General features: G+C 39.6%; 1 protein-coding gene and 1 pseudogene across 3 annotated transcripts in view; both read left to right on the top strand.

Moving 5' to 3' along the window:
• The window catches only part of ACYP2 (acylphosphatase 2), a 175,220-nt gene that overhangs the window by 21,351 nt on the left and 128,809 nt on the right, over positions 1-25,060 (top strand). The window lies entirely within an intron of this gene.
• LOC122703623 lies at positions 16,997-19,754 on the top strand (annotated as a pseudogene). The gene has a single exon (XR_006343543.1). The product of XR_006343543.1 is annotated as a coiled-coil domain-containing protein 174-like (transcript).

Below are 25,060 nucleotides of genomic sequence, written 5' to 3'. Positions count from 1 at the left end.
AATTTGCACTTCTGTAATTGCTAGTTAGTTGGAGCATCTTCATGCAGTGTAGATTTATTCTCATAGATTTCATTTTCGCATCTTTTACCAATTTTCCCACTGGATTGTTTGTCTCTTGCCAGTTTTTAAATGTGCTTTGTATATTGGTGATGACTATTAACTCATTATGTTACCTCTTTTTCAAGTATTTTCCCAAATCTATCATTTGCCTATTAGTTTTGTTTATAAAAGCTTTACAAATCTATCATTTGCCTATTAGTTTTGTTTATAAAAGCTTTTGTCACATAAATTGTGTTTCATTTTTACAAACTCAAATATGGCTGTCTTTTCTTTCTGGTTTAGAAAACAGATTGTAAGTGTTGTTTCCTAGCTTTCCTTTTAATTTTTTAATGCTGTATTTATTATAATAGGCATCTATTCCATCTGGAATTTGTTTTTTATTTATAAGAGTGAAGACTATTTTCTACCAGATGGCTTGCCAGTTGTGCCAGGACCATTTATTAAATAGTCACTCTTTCCCCATTGAATTGAAATGCATTTTTGTCATTTATTAAAATCTCATATAAACTGGATGTTTTTCTGGGTGTTCTGTTCTGGTCCACTGATTGATATATCTCGTTGTTGTGGTTGTTGTTCACTCGCTCAGTCGTGTCTGACTCTTTGTGACCCCATGGACTGCACTACTCCAGGCTTCCCTATCCTTTACTATCTCCCTGAGTTTGCTCAAACTCCTGTCCATTGAGTCGATGATCCCATCCAACCATCTCATCCTTTGTCACCCCATTTCCTTTCTGCCGTCAATCTTTCCCAGCATCAAGTTCTTTTCCGGTGAGTCAGCTCTTTGCATCAGGTGACCAAGTATAGTTTGATGTATCTATTCTTATACTAATATTCCATATTGATTTAATTACAGTGACTTTATAGTGTATTTTCTTTCATTATTCTTTTTCATTCATTTTTTGCTTTCTTGGGCATTTATTTTCTCTCTAAACTTTAAGATACTTTTATCCGTTTAGTTAGAATAGGTTTTTGTAAAAAAGACTTGGTTGTCTTAACAAATATTTTTTAAATAAAACTTTATTTTTTAAAACAGTTTTAGATTTACAGAAATATTGTGAAGATAGTACAGAGGGTTTCTGTGTACTCCTCACATTTTCCCCATTTACATTTTATATTAGTATGATACATATGTTACAATTAATGAGCCAGTACTAATGCACTGGTATTAAGTAGAGTCCATAGTTTATTCGAATTTCCTCAGCTTTTATAATACCTAATGTCTCTTTTCATGTATGGATGTGAGAGTTGGACTGTAAAGAAAGCTGAGCACCGAAGAATAGATGCTTTTGAACTGTGGTGTTGGAGAAGACTCTTGAGAGTCCCTTGGATTGCAAGGAGATCCAACTAGTCCATCCTAAAGGAGATCAGTCCTGGGTGTTCATTGGAAGGACTGATATTGAAGCTGAAACTCCAATACTTTGGCCACCTGATGCAAAGAGCTGACTCATTTGAAAAGACCCTGATGCTGGGAAAGATTGAAGGCAGGAGGAGAAGGGGACGACAGAGGATGAGATGGTTGGATGGCATCACTGACTCAAGGGACATGGATTTGGGTGGACTCTGGGAGTTGGTGATGGACAGGGAGGCCTGGCGTGCTGTGATTCATGGGGTCACAAAGAGTTGGACACAACTGAGTGACTGAACTGAACTGAATGTCTCTTTTCTCTTTTAGGAGCCCATATCTTACTTGCTTTTTAATTGCACATTTTTTATGATATTAAGAGACTTGATATTAAATCTTCCCATCTAAGAATATGGATATCTACCTATGGCCGATTCATGTTGATGTTTGGCAGAAACCAACACAATGTTGTAGAGCAACTATCCTTCATTAAAAAGAAATAAATTTAAAAAATAAATTTAATTATATATAAAAAAGAATATAGGTATCTTTTCATTTGCTCAGATTTTAAAATTTATCCTTCAGTATGATTTTATGGTTTTCATTGTATAGATTTTATGCTTTTCTTACAGAGTTTATTCCTCTTTGTCTTAGTCAGTTTGGGCTGCTATAACAAAGCATCTAGACTGGGTGGTTTATAAACAACAGAAATTCTCAGAGTCATGGAGGCTGGAAGTGCAAGATCAGGGTGTGAGCATGGTTGGGTTCTGGTGAGAGCCCTCTTCTAGTTGCGGACAGTTGATTTCTCACTGTTTCCTTCCACAGGCACAAAGAGATCTAGCTAACTCTCTCACCTGTTCTTATCAGGACCCTAATTTAATTTATTTGAGTTCTACCCTCATGACCTAATTACCTCTCAAAGGCCCCACCTCCAGATACTGTCACATTGGAAATGACGTTATTAACCTGTGAATTGGGGAGGATACATTCAATCTATAACAATACTGTAATGCTTTTTTCGCTATTGTGCATGGAATATTGTTCCCATTTTTGTTTCTGGGTGTTTATGCCAGAATATGAAAAGCCTAATGATGTTTGTAAATTTATTTTGTATCATAGAGTTACCTTATCAAATATTCTTGTTAATTATACCAGATATGACTTGTTTGCTTTTTTTTTTTTGTAAACTACAGTCTATTGGATTTCCTAAGTATACAATTCTGTAATTAGCAAAAATAGTGTATCTTTTTTCCATTGTTTATTTCATTTGCCAGACCTCCTCATGACAGTGTTAAATAATAATAGCCATAGCAAGCATTCCTCTCTGATTTCCTATTTTATTCGAAATGGTTTTCTTTTTTCACTAAGCCTATTGATGTGTGCTGTTGATTTTTGGTGAATATACTTCATTACATTGACTTTCACTCTTGTATTCCTTGAGAGAAGCTCTGGCTGGTCATACTGTGTTATTGTCTTGAGTCATTCCTAAATACTGCTTCCCAATGTTTTATTTAGAAATTTTTCATCTGTAACTTAAAAAATAAGATTATACTTTCCCTTTTTTGGTGTAGGGTGGTTACTTATCAGGTTTTGGTGTTTAAAATTTTGCTGATTCATGAAATGTATTGTTTCCCTTTTCATTCATTCTGAGATAATTTAAATAATGCTGAATTACTGGTTTTAGGTTAGCTGAAATAAGTTATGAAATCACTCAGTCTTAGTGCCTTCTTAATAATAGGCCTTTCCAATCTGATCTATTGTAGTTGGTGTATTTGGGTTTGCCACTTGTTCCCAGATTCATTTATATCTTGCTAGAGAACTACCCAATTGTCCTCGGGTTTCAAATTTCTGGTCATAGATTTTATAATTTTAAAAATCTCTTTTGTATTTGTGTTTATGTCTCCTTCAAAAATTCCTAATCTTGTAAAGTTTTATTCTCTCCTCATTTTTCTTTGGGCTTCCCTGACAGCTCAGTTGGTAAAGAATCTGCCTGCAATGCAGAAGACCCCGGTTCAATTACTAGGTTGAGAAGATCCCTTGGAGAAGGGAAAAGGCTACCCACTCCAGTATTCTTGCCTAGAGAATTCCATGGAATGTATAGTCCATGGGGTCACAAAGAGTCTGACATGACTGAGCAACTTTCACTTTCACTTTCATTTTTAATCAGTCTCAGAAGATATTTATCTATTTTGTTGGTATATCTTAAAAAACAGCTTTTGAACTTATTAATCATTTCTACTTTTTTGGTTTTCCATTTCCTTAATTTCAACCTTTATCTTTATTAATTCCCTCTTTTTTATTTCTTTGTTGCTTGGCCTCTTAAGTCTTCAACATGAGTGGTAGTTGCCTTTAGTTTTAGTCTGTTCAGGTTAATGATGGTGATTAGGCATTTCTGTGGCACTAGTGGTAAAGAACCCGCCTGCCAATGCAGGAGACATAAGAGATGCAGGTTTGATCCCTGGGCCAGGAAGATCCCCTGGAGGAGGGTATGGCAACCCACTCCAGTGTTCTTGCCTGCAGAGTCCCCATGGACAAAGAAACCTGGCAGCCTACAGTCTATAAGTTAGCAGAGTAATAGGGTTGCAGAGCTGGACACAACTGAAACGACTTAGCACACACCTAAACGCATTGTGTTATTCCACAGGTTTTGTTAAGAAGTATTATTTTCATTGTTTTCTGGATAGTTTGTAATTTCATGTTTTATTGCCTCTATGAGAAAATATCCAACAGTATTCTGTTTATGTGTTTTTTTTTAAGTTTCCAGTGGTTATGTTTTTTAGTTGCCTTTTATTACATATGTCTATTTTTATTTGCTGAAGATCTGAGAATGGGGCCTAAAAGATCTCTACTTTAAAAAATTGTTAAACCCTTCTTACGACATGATTTACTTTGGATAGATCAGTTAGGATGGGTGATCCCATTAAGATGCTGTAGGCTTCAAGAGATAGAGTATCTGATTAAAAGTAGCTTAATGAAGGGGCTGATTCTTCTTACTTTCCAAAAAGACTGGGGCAGGTAGTAGTTCCACAGCTGGTTCAGTGGCCCCATTTTGTTAGGGTTCTGGGGTTTCTCTGGGACCCTGTAAACTTTCTCTCTCTTCTGCTTTCCTGCAAGTCCTTGACATCCTCACAGGATTAATTCAAAGCAGAAGGAATGTGAGGCTTTTTCATCACACGATGCTCTCTTCTCGGAGAGAATATTCTTAAAAGACCCTGGCAGATTTCCCTACAGGTCCCACTGGATAGAGCAAGGCCTCAGGCCTGTGCCCTGGCTGCAAGTGGTATTAGGGAAGTATCTAGCATTTTTAGCTTTCCTTCTAAAAAGTAGGATTTGGTATCAAGAAGGAAGAGACGGCTTCCCTGGTAGCTCAGTGGTAAAGAATCCACCTGCCAATGCAGGAGACATGGGTTCAGTCCCTAATCTGGAAAGATTCTACATGCCTCTGAGCATCTAAGGCTGTGCGCCACGATTGTTGAGCCTGTGCTCTGGAGCCCATGAGCCACAACTACTGAAGCGCGTGTACCTCGAGCCTGTGCTCTGCGACAAGAGAAGCCACTGCCGTGAGAAGCCCCTGCACTGCCATGAGGAGTAGCCTCTGCTCACCGCAACTAGAGAAAAGCCCGAGCAGCAATGAAGACCCAATACAGCCAATAAACAAATATTATTTTTTTAAAAAAGGAAGAGAGACAGGAATGGCTGTTAGGGAGACACCTAACAATGCTGGCTGTAAGAAAGACCCGAGAAGATTTCATATCTATATGTCTGTCTATCTATCTATATAGCTAGCTAGTTATCTCTTTATCTGTGAATGTGTTGATTGTATTATTCCATTCTTTGACAACTAAATCCATTTAATTATGAAAAAGCTGTATTTGCAGATGGCTAACAAACACATGAAAAGATGCTCAACATCACTCATTATCACAGAAATGCAAATCAAAACCACAATGAGGTACCATTACACGCCCGTCAGGATGGCTGCTATCCAAAAGTCTGCAAGCAATAAATGCTGGAGAGGGTGTGGAGAAAAGGGAACCCTCTTACACTGTTGGTGGGAATGCAAACTAGTACAGCCACTATGGAGAACAGTGTGGAGATTTCTTAAAAAACTGGAAATAGAACTGCCATATGACCCAGCAATACCACTTCTGGGCATACACACCAAGGAAACCAGACGTGCACCCCAATGTTCATCGCAGCACTGTTTATAATTGCCAGGACATGGAAGCAACCTAGATGCCCATCAGCAGACAAATGGATAAGGAAGCTGTGGTACATATACACCATGGAATATTACTCAGCCATTAAAAAGAATTCATTTGAATCAGTTCTAATGAGATGGATGAAACTGGAGCCCATTATACAGAGTGAAGTAAGCCAGAAAGATAAAGAACATTACAGCATACTAACACATATATATGGAATTTAGAAAGATGGTAATGATAACCCTATATGCAAAACAGAAAAAGAGACACAGATGTACAGAACAGACTTTTGGACTCTGTGGGAGAAGGCGAGGGTGGGATGTTTCGAGAGAACAGCATTGAAACATGTATAATATCTATAGTGAAACAGATCACCAGCCCAGGTTGGATGCATGAGACAAGTGCTCGGGCCTGGTGCACTGGGAAGATCCAGAGGAATCGGGTGGAGATGGAGGTGGGAGGGGGGATCGGGATAGGGAATACATGTAACTCCATGGCTGATTCATGTCAATGTATGACAAAACCCACTTCAATATTGTAAAGTAATTAGCCTCCAACTAATAAAATAAATGAAGAAAAAGAAAAAGCTGTATTTTTTTTTCCCCCCACACTATGAGCCTTGTGGGGTTTTAGTTCCCTGAGCAGGGATCAAACCCAGGCCCTTGGCAGTAAAATCACGGAGTCTTAATCACTGGATTGACAAGGAATTCCCATGAAAGAAGTGTATCAAATTCTTTCTGTATAACTATTTTCATCATTATCAGTGCAATTTAATTTTCTTTTTATTTTTTGCTGTTGTGTTTGATACATACAGATTTATAACTTGTGTCATCTTCATAAACAGTATCTTTTTATTATGTATTGCTTGTCTTTATACATTTTAATGCTTTTAATTTCTACCTTGCTATCCCTTCATTCTTTTAAATTTACTTTTCTTTCTTATTTCAATGCTTACCTTTATATTTTTATCCTTTCTTGATCATTTTAAGGGTGCTTTTTATAAACAACATAGAGCTATGTTTAGTTGTTTAACACATTTTGAAAATTTTTCTCAATGTGGCAGAATTCAGTCCTTCAAATTTAGTGTAATTGGTTATATACCAACTTGGTTTCTTTATATTTAGTGCAATAGTAGTTTGTAACAATTTTATTCTTCTGTATTACTTTACTATAATTACTTTTAATCATCAATATACTTTTGTTTTTTTACAGTGAACTATAACACATACAAGGGGCTTCTCAGGTAGCTCAGTTGTTAAAGAATCCACCTGCAAGGCAGGAGACCCCAGTTTGATTCCTGAGTCAGGAAGATCCCCTGGAGAAGGGCATGGCAACCCACTCCAGTATCCTTACCCGGAGAATACCCATCACAGAGGAGCCTGGGGGCTACAGTCCATGGGGTCACAAAAAGTTGGACACGACTGAGTGACTTTCACCTATAACACATACATAGAAAAATGCATAATATATAAATGTATGGGTTGAAGTATAAAGCAAAGCTCTTTCTCCTGTAGTATCACCTTGGATCAAGTGTTGGTGGGTCATATGCATGGATCTGTTTCAGGATTCTGTAATCTGTTTCATTGGCCTATTTGTCTATCTTTGCATCACTGCCATGCCATGTTAGTTTTTGTAGCTTTCTCCTGAGTCCTGGCATCTGGTAGACAAGTTATTCTAACTCACACTTCATCAACTTTGTGTTGGCTATTTCAGTGCTTTTCATTACCATGTAAGTTTTAGATCAAGTTCCACAAAATAACTTGTTCACTGGGATTGCATTGAATTTTTAGATAAATTTAGTTAGAATTTATGTTGTAAACATGAGAAATCTCTCATTTTTTTTTTCTTTAATTCTCTCAATAGTATATGATAATTTTCTGCATAAAGGTCTTAGGTATTTCCTCCTGAGGTATTTGGTAGTTTTGATGCTATTATAAATGCGATCTTTTAAAGCATTTTTTATGTTTGTTGCTAATATATAGAAATACAATTGGGTTGTGTGTATTGCCTTATTTTCAGAGACTTTTCTAGACCTACTTGTTGACTGCAATAATTTACATGAAGATTCATTTGAATTTTGTATATTTATCATCTGAGGATAATGAGAGTTTTATTTTTTTACTTTCCTATTCTTTCACATTTTATTTCTTTTCCTTGCTCTCCAAACTGATTAGGACTTTAAGTACAATATTGAGCAGAAGCAGGAGTGATTACTGGCATCCTTGTCTTGTTACTGATATCACACTTTCAACATTTTACTTGTAAATATTACACTTGATATAAGTTTCTTTGTAGGTACTGCTCTTGTTGTTTAGTCGCTCAGTCATGTCTGACTCTTGCAACCCCATAGACTACGTATACGTAAATATTAGTATATTGGAGCTTACCTGGTGGCTCAGAGTGTAAAGAATCTGCCTGCAATGCAGGAGGCCCAGGTTCCACCCCTGGGTCGGAAAGATCCCCCGGAAAAGGAAATGGCTACCCACTCCAGTGTTCTTGCCTGGAGAATATCATGGACAGAGGTGCCTGGCAGGCTACAGTCCCTGGGTTGCAAAGAGTCGGACATGACTGAGCAACTAAACATATATATATATATGTATATATATATATGCACACACACACACACATATATATTCTCTGGTAGATATATTTATAAATATATTGACAAAAATTTAAACTGATATATAAATATTGACAGAATACTATATATACATATGTATAGTATTTTTAGTCCACGTTATCAATGTTTGACACATGTAAATCTAGACTTGTAGTCTCCTGGTGACTTAAGCCTTTCATCATTGTAAAATATTTCCATCTTTAATCATGTTTTTTGCCTTAAAGTTACTTTGTGTGTGTGTGTGTGTGTTTACCTGATATTAATAGAGTTACATGGGGTTAATTTCTAAATGTATTTGCAAAGAATTTTTCCCACTTTTATTGTCAATGTTTCTTTCTCATTATGTTTTACATGTGTCCATTGTAAACAGCATATTGTTGAGTTTTCTTTCTTTATGTAGTCATATAGCCTTTGTTTTTAAATTAGGCTCTTTAGTCCATTTAAGCTTAATGGAATTACTGATATATTTAGAATTAAATTTGTATCTTACTATGTTCTTTCCACTTGCTTTATCAGTTCTATATTGTTTCCTCTTCCTAGCCTTCATTTGAATTGACTGTTTTTTATTATTCTACTTTTTTTTCTCTATTAGTTTAGAAGTTGTATATTCTATTTCTTTTACTAGTTCTTTCCCTGGATATACAACATACAACCATAACTTATCAAAATTTGATATTAATTTGTGTATTTATTCTCTCTTCCAACAGTGCAAGATCTATAGGATCTTTTACACCCATTTATCTTTCTGTTTATTTGGATGCTTTTGTGGTATATTTTACTTTTCTATTTTAGATCTCAAAAGACATTATTTTTAAAAGTCAGTATTTGGGGGATTTTTCCATATATTTGCCATTTTTGTTGCTCCTTTCCCTCCTAAATTCTCTGGGCATCTGTGTAGGAATATTTCAATTCTGCCAAAAGAATGTTCTTTAGTATTTTCTTTAATTTAGGCCTGCTGGTGATGTGTTACCTCAAAACTGTGTTTTAGATTTTTTTGTCTCCACGTTTTTTATTTTACTTTCATTCTTGAAAACTATCTTTGCTGTGAGTAGAATTCTAACTTGCCATTTATTTTTTCAGTTCCTTGTGGATACCATGACAGTGTTTTGGCATCCATTGCTTTGTTTTGAGATTGGCTGTTGGTTTTACACTTTCTTTCTTTTTTCATACTTTGTTTCTTTGAAGTTACTTAGCTGCATTTAAAACAGCAACAAGAGTAAAATTGCCAGTTTATGATTTGCAATAATAAATATAACATTAAGCCTGTCAATTGGTTTAAGTGATTTTCTCCAGTAATATTTAGTTCTCTGTGTACAGATGCAGAGAAGGCAGGAGGTAGGGTTCATTCCAGGTCTGGTTGTTGCCAGCTACAAAGACCAGAAATGAGAGAGTCAAGACTCTTGGTATTTACAGCGTATGAATAGAATGATGAATCCTGGAATCTGATTTGGACAAGAAGAGAAATGAAGGGAGGAAATTGATGGGCAGTGAAAAATGATTGCCTTATTCAATGTTAGATCTAAGCTGTCAGTACTGTGTGGTTGTGCAGAGCGATCCTAGAATCACGAGTCAACGCAAACAGGAAAGGGTGGAATCGCCACCGTCATGCTCAGTAGCTAAGTCATGTCCGACTCTTTGAGACTCTGTGGACTGTAGCCCGAAAGGCTCCTCTGTCCATGGGATTTTCCAGGCAAGAATACTGGAGTGGCTTGCCATTTCCTACTCCAGGGGATCTTTCCCATCCAGGGATCAAACCCGTGTCTCCTACATTGGCAGGCAGATTCAGATTCTTAACCACTGTGCCACCTGGGAAGCTCCCAAGGATGGAATGGGGGATGTGAAACATCCCTGACATTGCCTGACCCACTGTGAGTGAAGGTCTAGTGTAGATGGGCCTTCATTGACTTTTTCTTTCTGTGTCCAGTGGTCCCATAACTGGATTTCATCTGAGCATTGCTAAGTAGAAACTCCTCCAGGTGTTGTTAGATTATTGAACTTTTGCACGTTTTCTGTTGTCACGATTTTCTTTCTTTCTTTTGTTTTTACTCCTTTTTCTTATGGGATGTTCAAATATATACAGGACAATGAACCAACCCCATGTGTCTGTTACCTAGTTTCAATAACAATATCTGACATTCTTATTTCACATATTCCTCCAACTTTTCTTTTGTTATTGTAAGAGTTTTTGATGCAGATTTCCTGCATCATGTTACTTACTTGTAAGTTACATTGAACCATATAAAACAGCCAATGTTGGACAAAATTTGGAACTGCAAAACAGAAATTTCATATTGTTCAATCTAACGACTTTACTATTTTTCCCTAAAAGAAACTCCATATACCTATCAAACTATTTTTCTAATCCCCACAGAAGATCTACCTCCAAATGTCGAAGTGCATCTCATATCCTATCAGTTATACTTTTCCCTGGAAGCTTGTCTTCCTCTCTTCCTAAACAGCAGTCATTCTGGGGTTTAGCCCCTTGCCCATTTCATAGAGTGGGTTTCTCTTTCCTCAGTCACATGTTTTCATTACCTTGATATAGTCCCTTATTTTGTTGAAATCTAATTCTCCATATGCTTCCCCCCAAAATGTTCCTGAGAGACAAAAAGTTTTTGTCCTTGCCTGCCTTCATCTGCCCTCATACTCAGTTGGAGTTATAAAATCTTATACCCCAAATCATCTTCCATTCAGAACTGTGAAGGCATAGTTCCATGACTTCTTGTGCTGTTGTTGAGAGATTTGATATCATTTTCATACAAAGGTTTGGGAACCACACCTGTTTGTTCCTATCAGAAAACTTTTTAGATGTTCAATTTCTTCCACTTTTTCTGCATTTTCACAATCATCTACCTTCATGCATGTCTTAATTTCACTTTAGATGTTGGGCTCTTAGAGAAGGAGAATTGTCTTCCTTTGACAATTTCTTTCTCTCTCGCTGTTTAAATTTCTTTTTTTTTTTTTTTTTGGCTGCACTGGGTCTTTGTTGTGGCATGCAAGCTTTCTTTAGTTCTGGACTTCTTTTGTTTCAGTATGCAGGCTTAATTGCCTGACCAGGGATTGAACCCAAATCCCCTGCATTAGAAAGAGTATTCTTAACCACTTGACCTCCAGGGAAGTTCCTCTTTCTCACTTCTTGGTTCTCATCTTTTGAGATTTCTACATGGTCCTGATACTCTAATTTTTGACTTTTCTCACCTAGTCTCCAAACTTCATTTTCTGGGAAATTGTCTCAACTTCATCTTCCAAACTTCCTATTAATTTTGTTTGTTTCTGCTGCAATATTTTGATTGTTTCTACTTCATAGCGCTTGTTCTTGGGTTTGTTTGGTTTTTTTTCATATTTCTCTGAGGAAAATATGATTTTGCAGTTTTCTTCTGCTTTTTGGTTTGTTTTTGTTTCCTCTAAGTTTCTCTTTTTTTCCTTTCACCCCTCCTTTTTTTTTCTGATTGTTTTGCTTCTCTCTTTCATATCCAGCCCTCCCCTACAATATTTCAGTGACTTTCTCATAAATATGAACAGACAGCCAAGAATAAACCGATTTTTAAGGAAATTTTCAAACATGTAATTGCAGACTTGTTGACTTGAGGAATGGTGGTGACTGATGGAGAGCTGGCTTTTCGTTGGGGAGCTCCAAATGCTAAATCTTTAGGTCTTGTCTTCTGCAGTCCTTGTTGTTGTTTTTTTTTTTTAATCTCCAAGTCATGACTGGCTCTCTACCACCCCATAAACTGCAGCACACCAGGCTTCCCAGTCCTTCACTGTCTCTTGGAGCTTGCTCAAACTCATGTCCATTGAGTCAGTGATGCCATCCAACCATCTCATCCTCTGTCACTCCCTTCTTCTCTTGCCCTCAATCTTTCCCAGCATCAGGGTCTTTTCCAGTGAGTCAGCTCTTTGCAAGAGGTGGCCAAAGTATTAGAGCTTCAGCTTGGAGCATCAGTCCTTCCAGTGAGTATTTAGGACTAATTTCCTTTAGGATTGGCCTGTTTGATCTCCTTGCAGTCCACAGGACTCTCAAGAGCCTTCTCCAGCACTACAGTTTGAAAGCATCAGTTCTTTGGCACTGAGCCTTTATGGTCCAACTCTCATATCCATACATGACTACTGGAAAACCCATAGCTTTGACTGTATGGACCTTTGTTGGCAAAGCGATGTCTCTGCTTTTTAATACAGTGTCTTAAGTTGTCATCGCTTTTCTTCCAAGGAGCAAACGTTTTTTAACTTCATAGCTGCAGTCACCATCTGCTGCGATTTTGGAGTCCAAGAAAAGAAAATATGTCATGGTTTCCACTCTTCCAACATCTATTTGCCATAAAGTGATGGGACCAGATGCCATGATGTTAGTGTTTTTGAATGTAAAGTATTAAGCCAGCCTTTTCACTCTCCTCTTTCACCGTCATCAAGAGGCTCTTTAGTTCCTCTTCACTTTCTGCCATTAAAGTGATATCATCTGCATATCTAAGGTTGTTGATTTTCTCCCAGAAATCTTGATTCTAGCTTGTGAGTCATCCAGCCCAGGATTTCACATGATGTACCCTGCATATAAGTTAAATAAGCAGGGTGACAATATATAGCCTTGATGTACTCTTTTCCCAATTTTGAACCAGTCTGTTGTTCCATGTCTGGTTCTAACTGTTGCCTGTTGATCTTCATACAGGTTTCTTAGGAGGCAGGTAAGGTGATCTGGTATTCCCACCTCTTAAAGAATTTTCCAGTTTGTTATGATCCACACAGTCAAGTGTAGTGGATGTAGTCAATGTAGTTAATGTAGTTAATGTAGTCAGTGAAGCAGAAGTAGATGTTTTTCTGGAATTCTCTTGCTTTTTCTATGATCCAGTGGATGTTGGCAATTTGATCTCTGGTTCCTGCCTTTTCTAAATCCAGCTTATACATCTGGAAGTTCTTGATTCACCTACTGCTGAAGCCTAGCTTGAAGGATTCTGAGTATTGCCAGCATTTGAAATGAGTGCAATTGTGTGGTTGTTTGAACGTTCTTTGGCATTGCCCTTCTTTGGGATTAAAATGAAAACTGACATTTTCCAGTCCTGTGGCCACTGCTGAGTTTTCCAAATTTGTTGGCATATTGAGTGAAGCACTTTGGTGCCTTGGTGCCTCCAAATCCTCAGTCTTCCGTGGGTTCTATGAGGTAACCGACTTGTTTCTCGTTGGTTTTGCTTCCCAGGTGCCTCAGACAGTAAAGAATCTGACTGCAGTGCAGGAGACATTGGTTTGATTCTTGGGTTGGGAAAATTCTCTGGAGGAGGAAATGGCTACCCACTCCAGTATTCTTGCCTGGGAAATCCAGTGGACAGAAGAGCCTGGTGGGCAGCAGTGCATGGGGTCTCAAAGAGTCAGACACAACCGAGCAACTAACACACTGCAAGCACTTGGGGTGTAACATCCTTTGTTTTTCTGTGCAGCTGCTCTTCCTCCTAGCTTGTTGCTCTTTCTTCTAGTTTGTTTCCTCCTGCTTTCATTCTAGTTTGTTAAAGTCTCTAATTCAGATTACAGTTTTGTATCTAACAGGACTGTTTTCAGCAGTAGGTTGGTAGAATACCGTACTGAAAATGGTTGTAACATACAGGAGTTTATTTTTCTCAGTAACAAGTGTGGAGGTAGATGGTTACTGGCCTTGGTTCAATAGCTCAGTGATACGAGGGCCAGTGTCTCTGTGCTTCTCTTGGCCTTTCTCTGATGGTCAAAAAAAATGAAAAAGTGCAGCTGCACATAATATCCATTATTAAGTCAGGAGGAATGAAGGAAAGAATAAGGGATTGTGTTGTTTCCTGAATTTCCCAAAACAGACATCTCTTAAGTTTCACTGGCTCCTATATGGACCTATAGTTACTCCTTGCTGCAAAGAAGACTAAGAAATTGGTTTGACTTATTGATGCTCTGAACAAATTGTTGTTCCAGTTTGTCCAGGAAGAAGGGCAGGCGGATGGATACTAGGTAGTTAATGAATGATGTTGGTTACATATTTCATATTTTGGATGCTATCATTTGAATGGGGTTTCAGGTAAAAGGAAATGCCATGTTTAACTGCACTGTGAAGATTAAGTGAGAAAAGCCATTTGAAGCGCTGAGCACAGCGCATGGCACATAATGAACAATCAGCAAACAGTCCCTGTCATGAGATCACCCAGGGTGTTCCATCTTTGCTGGTGCTCTTAGTGGCGGTTGGACTGTCCAGGTGGAAGTGCCAGTAGGCTCTCAGGTATGTGGGTCATCCCTGCAGAGAAACCGGGCTAGAGAAACAAATTTGGTTGTCTTCTGTATGTGGATAGTGTCTGCAGGCTTGTACGTGGATGGGATTACCCAGGGAGAGCTTTTGTGAAGCAAGCAGGAGGCAGGCACCAGAGAGTTTAAATCAGACTTAACAAACATAAATTGTGATGTTGGTACAAATAAAAATATTTATACTTTAAACAATGAATTTACTCCTCTACCATCTACTATGTGCAATATACTTTTTAAGGTACTGAATTATCAAAAAATTAAAGTACAGTAAGTTACAGAAATGGGTTGTAAAGTCAGACCAAATGTGGTGCATTTATAGCTATATAAATATGAAATTATTTTTTCTAGTTATTAAAACATTTTTTAGAATGCTATGATAATAAGTCATGGAAATTAGAACTAAATTGTCTTTTAAAACATGGATATGGTTTCTTCCCAAGTTATTGAAATGTGAAATAAAACAAGGACCATCGTTTAGAGGTTTATCCTGGCTCTGACTATAGCAACCATGCTCTGTTCTTGCTAACAGGCCAGAAACATCCAAGGACACACTGCAGATGTATGTGTTTGTGTGTGTTTTTCTTTCTCTTCTGTGTTTCATTTTCTCTGAAAAATGACTGATAGTTTTCTTTTGTAAATTGCACTATGATTCCAATTGTAGAGGTAAGTTCTGCCAACATTTTTTGATGTGTAGGAACCATTTTGAATTCATCGTTTTATTAAGCCTACTTTTTTTTTCCAAAATGAAACAAAAAATACTTTTATTTCTTGGTAATCATTTAAAATTAATATATAGAGTTATGACACTGGGCATTAACCTTTGGCCATATCTACACAAAATATGTTTTTTTAAAGACTAAATAGTAATTTTGTTGAAACAAAACCCCTGGGAAACTAAAAACATTTGTATTTGGAGACAGTGAGCCAAATTCTAAAATTAAAATTCCATCTTGATTACTGCATATTTTGAAAACCATATGTCATGTATCTCTACTCTGCACTTCAAAGGGTAATGGACTCGGGTATGTATACAACAGGATGATCAGTTGGTCACGTGGTCTGGAAAACTGGGTCATAATAGAAGGAATGCTTGATGGCATCGGGGTATTTAGACTGAAGAAAGTACTACTTGAGGGAACCGTGATTGTTTACTTCAAGTATTTGAAGGACTGATACAAGGCAAAGGATAGACGTTCTGTGTTGTTTCAGAAGGCAATATTTATTTATAGCAATGGGTGAATTTGCTTATTTCAGCCCCCCCAGCAGAGAATTTTCCTCTGAAGGTGTCAAACGTATCTAATGGAATTTTATCAGTAACTGGGAGGGGTCTATATCGGGCATTGGCGTACTGTGGCCTTCTGGCCAGATCTGGTCTACTCTCTGTTTTATAAACAAAGGTTTACTGGGGGCACAGCCATGCCCATTTGTTCCTGTTTTGTCTGCTGTTGTTTTTGTGCTACAAAGGCAGCGATGAGCATTTGCAACAGACACTGGATGGACACAAGGTGTTTACCATCAGGCCTTTAACAGAAAGTGTTTCAGACTCCTGGTGTAGATAAGAGTGGAGGGTGTCATAGAAGATCTAACTCACTGGATAGTAAGGTAGCGTGTGCTGTGCGTGTGTGTGCCCAGTAGCTCAGTCATGTCCAGCTCTTCACAACCCAGTGGACTGTAACTTGCCAGGCTCCTCTGGAATTTTCCTCCTCCTCCGTGGAATTTTCCAGGCAAGAATATTGGAGCAGGTTGCCATTTCCTCCTCCAGGGGATCTTCCCAACCGAGAGCTCAAACCCAAGTCTCCTGCATCTCCTGAATTGGCAGGCAGATTCTTTACCACTGCACCACCTGGGAAGCATTAAGTTAGTATAGGTGGCCTCAAAGATCCTGTCCAACTAAGATTCTATGGTTCTGTAAAGAGTTGATAACATATATATACTTAAAATGTGTTTAGTTTGAGTCAGAAGTAGAATAGATGTATTCATCGATATAATTGTATTTATCTTTTCCACAAATAGCATTTGTATGGAATGTCAAATTATAACAGCCTTTTGCTCTAACTAGGAAATGCCATTGTTTTAAATTTCTAGCGGTTACAGAAGTGGACAGGAATGAAGCAATGGATTTCATGAATAATTAGGTAGTGTCAGATTCAAAGTTATTTAATATTTGTAAAAATAACTTTTCTCTGACAGACCATTAGTGGCATGAATTTCTATGTTAACAGACTTGCTAGTTTTTCCTAACTTTATCATCTGAGACTCTCAAAGTGCTTTGCTAGTATTTTTATACTTTATTCATTTAAATCCTTTTACAAACTGATAGTGTTATTAAGAAAGCTCCATTAGATGTTCTATCTGTGTGTGTGTGTGCATGTGTGTTTTTCATGACATGTTCTATGGAGATATGGAAGACATATTTTTCAGAAGAACAAAAATTCACTGAGAAGATGGAATTTTGGAAAAAAAATTTTAATGTAACTTATTTGATATCAGTTACTCTGTTGGAAAACTAGAAACATGAAAAATATCTACAGTAGAATCAGAGTTCTAATTTTTTTTTTTTCTTCAGCTAAGACAGCAAAAGAGATGATTTATTGTACACGTTACATTCAGCCACAACTGAGAAGAGAACTAGTCCATAGTTATCACAGGTCCAGGGCAAAGGATCAAAAGGGACGGCTTTGATAGGAGCAAGGTAGGTCTCTCAAAGGTGGTCAAGGCGATCAGAATGGCCATAGATGTTCCAGATCCATTGAGAAGTTCTAGATAGTAGTAGGAATGCAGTCCACAATTTGTACCAGCGTCCCTGGCCTCTGGCTTCCCTTGTCTCTGCTTCTGTGGCTTCCATGGGTGTACAGGTTTACGTGGACCTCTGCCTCATCTTTCTTCTTCCGCGCTTCAGCCTGCGCATTCGCTTCTTCCTCCACTTCGCTCTCATGGCGTAGAGGTTTCTCAAAAGATGGCGCTAAGGCCGAGAGCGAATCAGAGTTCTAATATTAGGTTTTAGACCTCAAATTCTAACTCATTACTTTTCTTCTGCAATATAACATCTTTATTAAAAGTGCTTAGGGTTCCAGCGGAAGGCGGTATAAAAGGCAGGCTTGGTACCTTGAGACGTACACCTAAGGACACTCCAGGGCGAATATGGACAGGAGAAAGAAGCCCTTGGACGTCACGGCGTCCTCGTTGGTAGACCTTAAGGCTGAACTCTTCCGAAAACAAGAAGAATTCTAACAAGAAAAACTTCTAAAAGATGCTGGAGTTTTGGGAAAACCAAAACCAACTAACAAGAAACCAAGTATCTGGAGCAAACAGAATGCAGGAGTCTCTAACCGAGCTGAAAAGGATGCTGAAGAGCAGATTGCAGAACAGAAAACTCTGGACAAAGCGAGGGAGAAATTGGAAGAAAAAGCCAAATTGTATGAGAAAATGACTAAAGGAGACTTTATAGATGAAGAGGTGGAGGACATGTACCTTGTGGATTTCACACAGAAGATGATAGACAGACACAAAGAAATGGAAGCGGTTGGTGCCAATAGAGATTACAGAAAGACTGAAGAAAGAGACGGTGATGAAGCAGCTCTTTCTGAAAAAGATATTCCTCCTCCCCAGGATCCCAGTGAAGAGTGGGTGGATTATGCGGATTCTTTAGGGCGATCCCGGCGCTGTATGAGAAAGGATTTGCCAGATCTGCTGGAAATGGATAAAAATCTTCAGGGGAGGCTTTTCGTTAGTCCTGCAAATGAGAAAACCTTACTGTCTGAAGATATGAGAAAAGAACTCCAGCGCCAGCAGTGGGAGGAAAAGGAGAGGGAGGCCCTGAGAAGGCCAGTGGGGCCCGTACATTATGAAGACATCCGTGAAAATGAGGCCCGGCAACTTGGTGTTGGATACTTTGCTTTCGCCCGAGATAAAGAGTTGAGAAACAAGCAGATGAAAACCTTAGAAATGCTGTGTGAACAGACAACAGATCAGAGAACAAAACGAGAAAACACAAAGGAAAAGAGAAAAGCCATATTAGAAGCAAGACTTGCTAAACTCCGACAGAAAAAGATGAAAAAATCAAAAGAAGATGGAGCAGAGGAAGAAAACAGAGATGGAGATGTTATTGGCCCTTTGCCCCCAGAACCAGAGGTCAGGCCAGCTCCTTGTACAGCCGCCTAGAGTAGCAAAGTAGAAGTCATCGTTCAGGAGAGGAAAGATACCAGACCTGGGGTGCCACACGTCTGCGAGTGGGACAGAGGAAAAGACTTTTCCTTTGGGTAGTGGTCGAAGAGGCAGTCAGATCTCCGGGCTGAGAGAGACCCTGAGTTTGCGCCACCATCGTATTACTTTGTGGACCAAAAGAGAACTGAGTCTCTGAGCAGCCAGGCGTGGACCCGACCTGCCCCTGCACAGAGGGATCCGGGGCAGCACTCTGGCCAGAGCCATGACCCCTGCGTGTCACAGACATCATCTGCTCCTGCCCCCAGCAGCCCGCCACAAGCCCTGACGGTCACTTTTGAAACTCTGGATGATATGATATCATATTATAAACAAGTAACATGAACTTAAAAACATTAAAAAAAAAGTGCTTAGATGCATGACTTTTGCTTTAAAGTTTACACTTTAAATATGTGAATTTAGTTCATCATATTTAATAAATGCGCAATGCAACACATTTTTAAAAAATTAATGGACTTTACTTTTTAGAGCAGTTTTACAGAAAAATTGAACAGAAAGTAGAGAGGGTGCCTCTATATCTCTCCTCAACTCACTTCCTCTGTTATTAACATCTTGCATTACTGTGATACATTCGCTGCAATTGATGGGCCAGTGTTGATACATTTTTATTAACTAAAGCCTATGGTTTACATTCCCTGTAGAAGGAAATGGCACCCCACTCCAGTACTCTTGCCTGGAGAATCCCATGGAGAGAGAAGCCTGGCGGGCTACAGTCCATGGGGTCACAAAGAGTCAGACACGACTGAGCGCCTTCGCACACAGACCATTAAAATACCGCTCCCTGCTGCCCTCCCCGACCACAGTGTGTGCTTTGCCCAATATTTTTAAAGTGTTGATTCCTAAACATGAGTGCATTTTAAATTTAAACTTGGTGATTCACTTTTAATTATAGTCTATGAAGTATTTTTCAAATAAATACTGAGTCAAATAAGGACTCATGATGAGAAAGTTTTGTTTGCCTTTGTAATTTGTAAATAAACAATTGGACTGATTTTAAGTGAATCAAGTCAATTATAAAAATTAAGAAATTGAAATTAAATAAAACCACTCCAAACCTGCTATTTAAAAACAAATATGGATAATATTTCAATGCCTAATAGAAGTATTTCTGTTTCTTTGGCTGGGGTGCTAACATCAGGCTCTTTGTGCTTTTAAAAGATACTTGAAAATCAGGAAATTGTAGACCTGACAGGCTTAATGAAGGTCACCTAATAGTTTAACAGCAATAAGTTCGAATGGGGCAAGCATTTCATCCCGTCATGTAAAGATGGCAGACTGGGTGGATGATAGGGTTTGAGTGCAGAACTGGGCCTCAAAAACAGTCATAGATTAGCCCTCTTGCTGGATTAAACAGTTAAAATAGCCTATCATGATAATTTTTTCATTCAGTGAATGTTTAGTGTCTTTCCATCTTCCCTGCTGAGGGTACAAAATGACTAAAGGTATTGTGAAAAGTCCAAACTGTCTGTCTGGGGGGAAGAGGGAAGCAGGTGAATTCAGCACAGGTTGGGAGATACAAGGGAGGAGCCTGGGGCTGGAGAGCTGGGGTGCCCGGAGGAAGGTGCTCCCTCCTAGTTTGAGGGGACGGGCCTGGGTTTGCCTCTCCGGCCTCATTGGCCGCTCTCCCTCTCACTGGGCTTTCAGTCCCCTCGCCACACCATGCTTTCTTCTCTTAGGGCTCTCAGACCGTCTCCCCTCTGCCTTCTTTACCTCCAAGCCTTGCTGACTACCCCCACTCACGCGGTTACCCCTCTCACCCACCCTGTGCCCTGCTTCTTCACGTCGCTTAGCACAGCTGTTAGGAATTACTTGCTTGCTATCCCCCACCTCCACCCCCAGAGAATGCTTTCAGCTGTAGTGAGAGTTTAAAGCAAGTGGCTCCAACAGGTGGTGGTGGGGATTGAGGGGGGTGGGGTTGTTCTTAGATATAAAGGGGCTCTCAGGTCAGTGGCTGTTGTATTCTGTGGGCTGGCCCTCAGTGTCAGGGCCTGGGTCTGTGGGGGTTTTCTTATCTTTTTCCCTCATGGTTATAAAAGGACCGCTCCGACTTCCAGCACCCTGGCTGAAGGCTGGAGGAGGGGATGGCCCTGGGTCTGTTCCCTCTTATCTGGGAACAAACTCCGCAGGACCACGCCGCTGCCCCCCCCCCGCCCCATCCACCCAACAGCCTGCAGCACATTTCCGTGTGTGCACCATGGGCCGTCTCTAGCTGTAACCAGCTTCCCAGCCATGGTAACCAAGGTGAGTGCTCTTCTATGAGATGGTCAGTTTGGTGGAGCCACGTATTTGAAGTTCAGGAGAAAAGTTTCCTATGCTCATAGGTCCTGGAGACAGAAGGCTAGGCATGCCTTGCACAGTCAAGGGGACAACAGCAGGGGAATCAGGAGGCAGCGAGGGGAAGGTTTAGGCCAGAGCCTTTGCTGGGGGTATCTGTAGGAAGGCAAGGCAGGGCAGGTGAAACGTTTAGGATTGGCTGTTGGAATCATCCTGGAGGGCTTTGGACTGTAGAGGTTGTCCCTAGCTGCCTGAAATCTGGCCCTGGGATGTTTAAGTAAGTGCTTAGTTGCTCAGTCCTGTCTGACTCTCTGCAACACCATAGACTGTAGCCCGCCAGGCTCCTCTGTCCATGGGATTTCCCAGGCAAGAATACTGTAGTGGGGTGCTATTTTCTACTCCAGGGAATCTTCCTTACCCAGGGATGGAACCCATATCTCTTGCATCTTCTGTGTTGCTAGGTGAGTTCTTTCCCACTAGCTACCTGGGAAGCCCAAGGGATATTTAAGAGAAAGGATTACTGCCTGTTGGGATGCGGGGCCCAGTGGAGGGGATAGGGCTCAGAGGGGTTAGTTTGCATTAAAGGCAAGCTCAGGGCTATCTCTAAGAATTGGCAAGCCTCAAGGAAGGGCAGCCTGTCTCCAGCCAGAAAGGCTTTTTTAAGATGTCAAAACCTTATAATATAGAGAAAATATACAGTGAGGGAGCGGGGTGGGTAATGGTGTGGGTTCACTGTTCAACAATGCCCACCACATCACCAGACTCCTGAAGGGAAGGGGTCCTTCCTGAATTCCTCCCTGAATTCCCCAAGCCTGGCACAGTTCCTGGCACACAGAACAGACAGAACATGTATGTCAAAAAGAGAAGGTGGGATAAGGACATTCCAGGACAAGGGAATACCAGGCACAAAGGCGCGGAGCCTTTGTGTGTGTTTGGAGACAAGTGACTGGAACACAGGCAAATGACAGGGACTATTGGAAGCTGAGATTAGAAAGGAAGTTTGGGGTCAAACTGTGAAAATCCTGTATGTTGTGTTAGTTGGTCTTGTCTTCTTTCAGCACTGGGGAGTCATTGAAAAAGTTCAGTCAGGGAGCAGCACAGAATTTGGGGGTTAGGATGTTAACTTGGTAGTGTGGGCTAAGAACAGGAGGGAGAGAGGCAGGAATCAGGGAGACAAATTAACAATATCATACTGTGGTTTGATAAAATAGAGGAATAATAATCCGGGGAGTTAGGAAAGTGTAGTTTTGAGGTCACCATGTAGAACAGGTTCTCCAACTATGACTCTGGACTAGTAGTATCAGCATTGCAGGGGGATTCTTTACCAGCTAAGCCACAAGGGAAGCCCGGAAACTTAGAAATACAAGACCTTGGGGCCGCCACAGAATCAGAAGCCCTAGCCCAGGGTGGCGGGGGTGGAGGGAGCTGTCAATGAGCCGGCAATCTGTGTTTTGACAAGACTACCATGCGACTCTCAAGTACTTGAAGCATAAGAACCACTAACTAGGGGGGTGCAATCGAGCAAGCTGATCCAAAGCAGCCTCTGTGCACATTAGAATCACCAGGAGCTTTTTCAAGGCAACGAGGTTAGGCCCTACAGTAGACAACTAAATTGGAATCTCTAGGGGTAGGACCCAGGCATTGATTTCTTGATATTCCCAGATACTTCCAAAGTGCAGTCAGGCTGAGAACCACTGATCTTGTTTAATCCTCAGTAGTGAGAAAATTCAGAGCTGGAAGGTGAGCTGCTCAAGGTCACATAGCAAGTTCAGGTAAGAATCCATGTTTTAATCTTCTTTATGATGCTTTAAACATGATCCCAACTTTCAAATACTTTGCTTTAAGACAATGGCTTCTAAATCATCCATAATAACAAGTATTATTATCAAATTTTTAGAAGTAAATAGTTTACAGCATTATTTGAAACTCAGTTCTTCTTTAATTAACGGTATGTCACATTTCAGAAAGTTATCCTTTTTGTAAAGATTTCATAAAAATAGTTATTTTCAACATCAACAAAAGAGACTATACATAAGATATGGGTGAATGGAGCTTTTCTATCTGCGTGCATTAAGTAATAACATTTTTTTTTTCAACTCTAGGTGGAGCTCTTTGGTTTATATATACATATATTGTTTTATTTATAATTTTGAGAATCTTAAATAGGAACTGAGATTATTTTTAAAGTTTAAAAATTTGTAAGATGTTCTCAACATCGCTCTGCTGTCCTGGTTTTAGAGTCATAGATATAAAAAACTCATTTTTGTTTCACTGCTTGACCAAAGAATCCAGATCCAGGCCTCGGAGTCATTTTCAAATGCATCTTATATCTCTTTTGTTACCTCATAGTCTTTAATGAATGGGATCTGTTTCCTATGGCTTTTGTTTTTGATAAGGCCCAGTGTTGAAACAGTATTTCTGTAAGATGGGAAGACGAGTTTCCTTTTCTGAATTGTCAGTAGAAAAAAACCTAGAGGATAACACAGCTGTTGCTATAGTAATTTCTTCAACTATTTTTATCCCACTGTGTACAAAGGAACGTTTAACTGCTATCTTCCTGCAACACAAATGAAACATTTTGCTGCCACTTCTTTTGCTGTTTCCTCTCTGCTATCTTAGTTCTCCCCCTTCTACTGGAAGTGCAATTGAAGCAGAATCCCCTGAATATGCAACATGTGATTTTTAGGTGATGTGAACCAGTGGTTGTGATTCCTGGACCAGCAGCATCACCACAGGCGTCACCTGGAAGCTGGTTAGAAATGGAGATTCTGGGGTCCCATCCCAGACCTACTAAATGAGAAACCCTGGCGGTGGGGTCCGGCAAGCGTTGAACCACGGGTATAGACTATTTTGAAAGGACGGAAAGCCTATATTCTCAGGAGCCTACATAAAAAACTCCAGTGCAATCAGCTATGCCCACTTTGGGCTTGTTCAAGGCTTTTAATATCACCTAGGGTTTTTGTTAAAAAACAGGATTCTCATTCAGTAAATTTGAGACAGAACCTGATACTCTGCATTTCTAATCCAAGCTCCCAAGTGAGATGGGTTCTGTTTATCCATGGAGCACATTTTGAGTATGGAGGATATCGACCATACTCATACACACATGTGAAAGTTACTTATTATTTCTGAATATGTCTTTGGTTTAGTATATCTAAAATCAATGAATATTTTCTTTTCAATCACAGTGGGGAGAGACAATTTCTGGAATATAGTGCTTGCTTGTCTAGTTTAAAGTGACTCACCCTTATTAAATGCGACAAGAGAGTATTGTTTGCCAGGTTTTGCCTCTGAGACCCTCTATTATAGCAGCAGCAGGAACACTTGAGGATTGAGTTATTTTTTTAGCTGAGAAATTTATTCATGGCATGATGAAGCCAGAAAGACTAGAAGTTTGTTTTAGACAAAGTTTCAGACAAAAAGAAGTGGTTCACAAATGTTTGGACTCATTGAGTGCTTCATATTTATTTAGCACCTCCCATGTGAAGCATTGTGCTAGGCACTTTGGGAAATTAAAAATCCTTGGCATTGAGCTTATAATCTACCTGAGGAAATAAAACCTTTGCCTATGAAATTTAATTACCTATACAGAGAGCATTCTGTCAAATGGTAGAGAAGTGTGGTAGAACCTCAAGCGACCAAAGGAGGTTAAAATTATGGAGTCTGATTTGGACTTTGGGGTGAGTAGAATTTGGATATTCAGAGCAGAGTGAAGAAGTGGAGGGGTAGCTCCATAAAAGACAGGGTGGTAGGACCAGGGTGCAACTTCCAGAAGTGAACCACATGGGAATATGGAAATAGTTCAGACTATAGAGGATGAGATGGTTGGATGGCATCACCAACTCAGTGGACATGAGCTTGAGCAAACTCTGGGAGATAGTGAAGGACAGGGAAGCCTGGCATGCTGCAGTCCATGGGTCGCAAAGAGTCGGACATGACAAGTGACTGAACACCATCACAACCATGGAGTTTAGACTTTCTGACTGGGAGAGATTTTAAAAGTGAGCCAGAGCCAGACTGGTAAGGATTTAACTGTGAGGCTTATGAGTTTACACTGGCCATTTTGCCAAAGATTATCTCTCCCCAGATCCTTGG

This window comes from Cervus elaphus, chromosome 11 (assembly GCF_910594005.1).
Source record: "Cervus elaphus chromosome 11, mCerEla1.1, whole genome shotgun sequence".
In the NCBI taxonomy this organism is placed as follows: Eukaryota; Metazoa; Chordata; class Mammalia; order Artiodactyla; family Cervidae; genus Cervus; species Cervus elaphus.
The sequence above is the reverse complement of the archived record's forward strand: the minus strand, read 5'-3'. Positions and strand labels throughout refer to the sequence as shown.